Here is a 7,840-nt window from a genome sequence, read left to right on the forward strand (position 1 = left end):
GGCCCCGGCGCGGCCTTCGCCATGCGGCGTGCGGGGGGAGGAGGGGGACGCGCGGCAGCGGGGAGAGCGCGGTCCCGCGGCGGCAGCCCCGGCGGGCAGCGCGTCACCCCCGCGACCGGCCGAGCCTCCCGGGGCGGGGATGCGAAGCGCCCGTCGCGGGGGGGCCCGGTGCGGGACTGACGCGGGCAAGGCGGGCACAGCCGGAGGCCGGTGGCCCTCGGGCCGGGCCCCGGGTCGGCAATTGTCGGGCGGCTCGGCGGCTCCGGGGCAGCGCCTGCACAATTCGCGTAATTTGTTTCCTGTCCGCTCGCCGAAAGGAAACCGGTATTGTGTTCTGGCAGCCCAAAACAACCCCGACCGAGTCGCACGGCCTCTACAGCAAAACCCGGCTAATTTCGCACAAAGGAATCAACCGTAAAGGCAGTCGTCTTGATGCTTTATTTTTTCTCTTTTCCTAATTTCTTATTTATACTTCTTACCTTGTTCGGAAAAGGTACTGTATTTGAAACTGCAGGGGGAGAATCAGAGTACTTAAAAAATGCTTCAGGTTCTTTTACACCTTGAAAATGTAGTAGTAAGGGAGCTGTATAAGATGGTGTATGATAAAGCATTAGTTTAGGCTGTGTATATAAAAGCAGAATTTAAGAATGTGCTGAGCATATAGGAGTGCTGAGCAGCCCGGCCTTTCCCTAGAAATGGAGAGTAAGGCCACCTGTCTCTCGGTAACTCAGCAAATGCTAAGTCACTTTACTGTTATAAAGCAGCCCCCTTTAGTGGGAGCAGGGTGCAGTGATGATGTTTAGAGAGCAACAGAAGCTTCAGGATGAAGGAATGATATCTTTGATTTGAGAGCGAGCAAGCTTTGCTTTTAAAAATCAGACATCATTTATCTCAACATCCAGGTGCCTTCCAAAAAGTCCAATAAGCCAAGACCAGCAGGAAAAGACCAAGAAACATCTATTTCTCATTTCTTCCTAGGAGCTTGCACAAATTCTGTCTACAATGGGCTGAACAGTTACTTAGAGAAGATGTGGGGTAATTTTGGAGTTTATTGTATTTTTACCAGTGAGGACAGGCTAGAGATCTAGACAGAGACCTTTCTAGCCTTTTTTTTTTTTTTTAATAACTCAAATAAAGCTAGAAAAATGTCAAAATCTGACCTAGTGCAGTTCAGCTAACTTTCAGTTAGTAGGTAGGCCTGATTTCACTGCAGGTTGTTTTGTCAGTAAAATAGGAAGGTTTTTCAGTGCACAGACACAAGATACACTGGCTAAGAAACTGCTTTACTTAGGCTTTGTTGTTTTTTTAATCATGATCTCCAACTGCATACTTCCCTTTCTGGCTTGTGTGTACCACAGCATACTCTTAAGATTTTGCCAAACCACAGCTATTTGCAATATTCCATTACTCTAGCATTTTCTTACAAAGGGGAAAGTTTACAGATCTCTTTTGGTTCTGCATGTCTGCTGACCTTTCGCTTTGCAAGATCCTGGACGACTGAAATTTCTGGTGGCTTGGTGGTTAGTGCAGACGTACACCCCACAGTCAGATCTGTGGGAACATTTAAGTGAAGCAAATCTGACCGTGCAGTGTTGCAGTCAATAAAAGGAATGTATTTCCTCCTTTTGAAAGCATGAAGAAAAGCCTAAACTGTTGTTTTAAATACTCTCTTTCTTCTGTTCTTGCTGCCTCAAGAGTTTTGCTCTGCCACAGTCCTGCTCAGTAGTCTGTGCACAAACTCCTCTTTGTGAAGCATGGCCTTAGGTGTTAGATTTTTATATTTTTTTAATGCTGAAGGCAGCAATTTTACTACATTTAGTCATAATAAAAGTTCACAATATTACTCGAAAAATAATTAATAAAGCTGCAGTAATATTGGTGCAGTGCTCAGTGAAGTTTGAGTAATTGAAGCTGTGAGATTGGAGGGATGTTGATATTAGAACCAGAATGTTTGGGGGTTTATCCTCTCTAAAGGAAAAACACATTTGTTAGTGTCAAATGATTGTTTTTTAGTCATATGGTTAGTTTTCACCAAATGCATTAAAATAACTTGTGTGCAGGAACCAATAACTGAGGAGGAAAAAGAAATGGCAATAATGAGTATTAGAGTGACTAACGTCCATGAATGTTTGAATATGTAGGAACTAGAGTGTAATCATGGCAACTGATGCCTCTTTTTTCTCTTCTGTTTTATGCCCACTGGCTCCCACACCAGCACTTGGTCCTTGCACAACTCTGTGGTTGCAGTGGAGGTAGTGGAATTGGAATGTGAAGGCAATTATGCAAGAGATATCAATCAGTCCTACTCCATGATCATTTTTTGTATCTTTTGATTCAGTGTTTGAAAAAACAAAGCGTGCAACTTTTTAAGCAAAAGGCCATTTACCTGATGTTTTATATGATCCTAACAGAAGGTCCCATAGCCATTATGTCAGTGTGCAGTAAACCGGAATTTCCTCACTGCTTATGGAGTTATCCACTGTGCCATAAAGACATACAAAATAAAAAATAAAGATACTGAAAAATAGATATAAATTATGCATTTTAAATCATTACTATTTATGATCTTTAATATTTAGATATGCATAGGTCATGTATACAGTACATAGCAGCTTCTATGTGGATGAGTATGTGTAAAACATGTCATGAATCCACACAGTGCTTGTTGTTTTCAAATACTAATACTGAACTGTAAATAATGTCTAAAATATGATGTACTGTAATATGGTGAGCTGTGAGCATCTGTTATTTTCTTTAATTTTGAGCTGTATATTTTATCATAGTGGTGTGGGAATAGTAGGACTCAGCTTGAGCCAGATTCAAGAGAGGATGAACATACAAGCCATTAATCAAGTAAATACCTTACTCTGAAGTACTTCCAAATTTTCTGTTTACTTTAATGTCATCACTCACATAAGTACAGAAATACACCCACAGAAAGAGTTTGCAATGTCAAGGCACACCTATGACAAATTTGATGTTTTTATCAGAAAAGGGTGATAAGATACCCTGACATTTGATTTCAAGTTTGTATCAGCAGAAATTATCTGCTTATTCAGTCTAGTTTGGAGAAGCTATTGACTGTATTCATATACCTCAGTAGAATATCCAGACACTGTAATTCCTTTAGGATCTGGAGATCTAAGCCAAGCAAGGAGCTTCAGGTTTAAAATCACAGATGTAGAAGCTTGTCGAAAAAGTGTCACTGGGGTGAGACTGGCCTGATCCTACCGAGCAGTTGATTCCAACTCTTTTGGTCCTAATGGGGCTGTAGGGTACCCAGAATAGCCAGAGGTGTGTTATGGCAAGAGAGGAGAGAGGAAATAGGGAGATCCTACTCTGTTGTTTGGCTCCTGAGTGTAGACATCACAGAGATGGTGTAAATGGGGGGCATTCCCACACCAGGAGTCCTCTTTCCCTTACTCTGTCTTTAGGGAGATGCATACTTGCTGCTGTAAATTTGAACCCTGTATGACTTGTGGGTTCTGATAGTTTATCCATAAAGGATTTGAGTAATTTGACTGATGGGACATTCAATAGCAGACCAATCACAAACAATTCTGACTTCTGAGAACAGTGAGACTCTAGATAGAATACAGCTCTAGAAAGAAGTGTAAACAAGTTGTTTTCCCTTTACGAAGAGAGAGGGACAGGGAAAAGGCCAAGGATGGAGAAGATCAATGTCAGCTGTTCCAACCACAGTAAACTGCCAAGTTAGGATCTCAGACAAAGAATTACCATTTCAGTATTTACACTTAAATACTTAAAAACTTAAATATCTGTATTTTTTAGACATATTCCTCTTTCTTGTTAAGCTTATTTCTTATTTCATACAGGTAATTCAGCTGAATCAGTGTGTGTCTTTTTTATGCTTTCAGAAGTCTTGAATATGTTACATATGTTTTTCAGGTTTTACTTTGAGTTTCTTTCTGTTTAAGGTTTCTATTCTCAGCTCATCTGAAGAAAATGCTAATGCTACCTTATTAAACCTTTTCTCAAGTGCATTGTGAACACTTTAAATAAGCTATATGCCAAGTGCAATAGTACAGGTAAAAGTGGTAAAATCATGTAGCTGGTATCAGTTAGCAATGGTGCTGACTCTGCAAAAGTGCAGGCAGGAATAAATCCAGGAAAATAATCTCTTCTACTCCTACACCCCAAACACGGGATCTGCTGCCATCCTTTTGTCATGCCTCAAGAATTTTTGAGGGTTTGCAGCTGGTATGACAACACAAAGATCATCTACTGTAGTTTATTTATTAACTCTTATTTGGGAGACTTCTAAATATTAAGAAGAAGCAAACTGGTTCAGACCAGTGCTCCATCCAGCACAGGAATCTGCCTCTAACAATAGCTCTAAGCAGATACCCAAGGAAGAAAAAGAATAGCAATTACATGTGATGCTGCCTCCCCTGCTACAGCTTCATACTCTCCCAACCTCTGACCCTTTTTAACTGTGAGAATTTTGTGAGTGAGAGGTTTTTCTGTTAAATATTCTACTCTTAAAAGTACTTGTCCAGTCTCTCTTGAAATAATGTAAACTCTTATACAAATAATAACGTCTGTGGCAAGCAATTCCTCAGATCTACCATATCATGTATGAAGAATCCCTCCTTTCATCTTGATTTTACCCTGACTCCCACAGGCTCCACTTTATGGCCACCTATGCCTGTTCTGGAAGAGGCATTCAGCAGTGGAGCTCACTCTTCCTCACTCTCTCCCACTCTCCTCTCACCCAGCAACTTTCCCATCTCAGGAGTTCGTCAACCTCTATTCCATATCAGCCCCCAGCCATTGACTACAGCGATACCAGAACTAAATATTCTCCTCCCTTTCTTTTGCATTTTAATAAATGGCAGGACTTTCCCTTTTATTTCATTGCTTCTTAGTTTTCTAAAACCTTAAGTAACAGATGTTGTCAGCAGCCTTAATTAAATCCATCAAGACGACAGCAATCGCTCTTTTCTACAAGTTTATGAGGCAGCAAATTCTGTCTGCAGAAGGTACACTATAGGTCAGCTTTTCACATGCTGACCTATATTATAGTTCCTGCAATTTTTTTATGCAGAAGTAAGCTTTCTGGATTGCCACAGATTTATTATTTCTCAAAATTGTCACGTTTGCTACCCTCTAGTCTCTAAAACTACTCCAAAATCAAGTTATACATGGTCATAGTGCTTCATTATAGAACTCCAGTGAATACCATTTAGTCCTGGTGCTTTGCTAGTCTTTGTTCTGTCTTGGTTAAGATGATTTTGACTATCTGTTGTTATTTTCACTTTGGACTGATCCTCACTGAGTTCTCCAGAAAGGATTCCTGCATAAAGTTCTCCCCAGTTTCCTCATCAATGAATACCGATGCAAGAAGACTAACTTATCTTTTCTGTAACATCCATGTCTCTTCTGAGCACTTATGTTTTACCTTGGCCCTCAACTGGCCCTCTAGCAAGCTTTTGCTCCTAGTTGATGTGAAGAAGAGTGATTTAGTAGTTTGGTTCCTTTGCCTAGTTGTTTCCCAAATTCTTTTTGGCCTATGTAATTGTATTTTTGTGTTTCTCAGAGTTCATGTTCCTTACTGTTATCTTCCTTTGAATGCAGTATAGCTATTTGCTGTGGTTCAGACTGTTTCTTTTTTTCAAGTCTGGTATCCTTCAGCTTTTTCCTAGCACATTTAAAGATTTAATTCTTTTAGCTCCCTCTCCTAATTTGTTCTTAACAAGACTGACATTGTTTCCTTACTGGAGTTTAGCACATCTGCAGAGGATTCTTTGGTCTTTTTTAATCTTTATAGAAATACTGTTTTCATAAAATGGGGTTTTCAGCACAAGATTCTGAAACAGATGTCGTGCGTTGTTCTCCATCAAGCCAAGGACTGCACCTAGTCTTGAGGGTTCATTCAGTGAAAAATTATTCCATCTAAATAACACCAGCTAAGAATGGCATCTGCTTCATATAGCAATGTGTCAACCTACTGTTGTCAGTGGTACTGTCCTGGCTGGTGGTTTGCCTTGTAGATCGAATCCCGTGTTCTTCCCAGATGGGCATTGGATTTTGACCCGGGCAGATTAAGTGCTTCTCTCTGAGCTGACCAGTTTGCTATGTTTGGAAACTGTTTAGCCTCTCTACTATCTACTGTCTCTATACCCTTTTAAGGTGAATAGAGGAAGGACCTTTCATTAAATTAGTTGAAAGAGAGATCTGTCTTTCAAGAGGAGCTGCTTTTAAAAGGAGCAACTTTGTTTTTAAATCAAGTTTTGTCCTCTGTTTTAAACCTCCTCAGACTCTTATGACTTTGCAATATCACAGCCATCTTTTAAAAAGAACTTTTTGGGGCAGAACAATCAACCAGGTTAGTGTAAAACACCACAGATAGTGTTGCTTTATTTCTTCATAAACTGATCTCTCAAGGAGGAAATGGACATAGATCACTTACATGCAACTCTGTAGACAAAGATTAAGCACTGCATTTGGAAAAGGAAAGCTTCCACTTGGAACAGTCAGGCTTCTTTTAGTTGTGCATTCCTAGTATTAGCTAATTAGGCTGATATTTAGGGACCTAAATAAGTGCATACTGATATTTAAAAGTACCAAAAATTCCTACCCTGGATAGAGATTCAAAAGCATTTCAGTTACTCTGCATCTTACTTATTAAACTTACTTACTTACTTAAAGCTGGATGCTTTGAGTTGCACAGTCAACACTTCAACACCAGCCTTCTGTAGAAATGCATTCTTACATCAGATAAATGGTACACTACTTTGAACTGCTTTGCTATGTCACTTGTATCTAGAGCTGATCTGATAATGAAGAAGCATATCAGAGAGGAAAACTCCAGTGATGGAGGTTGGAAAGCTGTTCTGAAGAAGATCCTGTATAATACTTTCTTAACAAAACAACATGAGAGGCAGTTATTCTGAAGGGTGGCTGTAAAAGTTAGAAAAAGGGGAAATCTTTAAACTTCAGTTTTTGACACATAGAGAAAGTCTCTTTCTTCTATACTTACTTCACTTCCCAGAAAATCAACTAAGCTCCATGAAGCTCATTCTCATGACCTTTTAAAAATTAACAATAATGACCTGCAATTCTTGAAAATTAAGATGTCACTCAGACATCCAAAACAATTATTTCAAACTTTTCAAATGTTGACAGCCAAGGCACAATATGCAGATACTGGAAATATAGTCATATACATCTCAGGTTTTATTTAATTGTTTACTTTGCCTTCCTCAAAAAAGAACCGATTCTTTATTTTATGGATGTTTGAAAGGTCTTTATCTGCAGAAAATAATTTGAGGAGAAGATTTCTTATGTTGAAAAATAATTAATTGAAGCTGCTGTGTCACTTTTCCAGGATTCTACAAATAACTGCTAACTTCCAGACTAAATAAATCAAACATAAAGAAAAGTGCACTTTTTTCTTTAAATCTAGACAATACTATAGAAAAGTAAGGGTAATGGTGATACAGAAAACATGATGTATTAGAAAAACAAAAGTAAAATGTATTTGAATATGTTAGGCATGAAACTTCATCTTAGACAGTATTAACATGTGAAACATTTACATTAGATGGAACTGAAAATAAAAATTAATGTTTGAAGTGATGAAATTAGTTAAATTAACTTTCATTCTGTCATCTATCATATGAACTGTAGAGGCACATAGACTTAAAATATAGATATTACTTATTGTGATGATTTTAATCTAACGTTGTTACAATAAACAATTATGCATACTATTCAGATTCTATAAACACCCTAATCAAATTAGAAGTATTACAAAGAAAAAAATCTTGGGTCATTTTTAATATTAGGCTCCTAATATCTACTCTGAGCATCCTTC

The sequence above is a fragment of the Manacus vitellinus genome, unplaced genomic scaffold, assembly GCF_001715985.3.
Source record: "Manacus vitellinus isolate BGI_N305 unplaced genomic scaffold, ASM171598v3 scaffold_13_pilon, whole genome shotgun sequence".
Taxonomy (NCBI): Eukaryota; Metazoa; Chordata; class Aves; order Passeriformes; family Pipridae; genus Manacus; species Manacus vitellinus.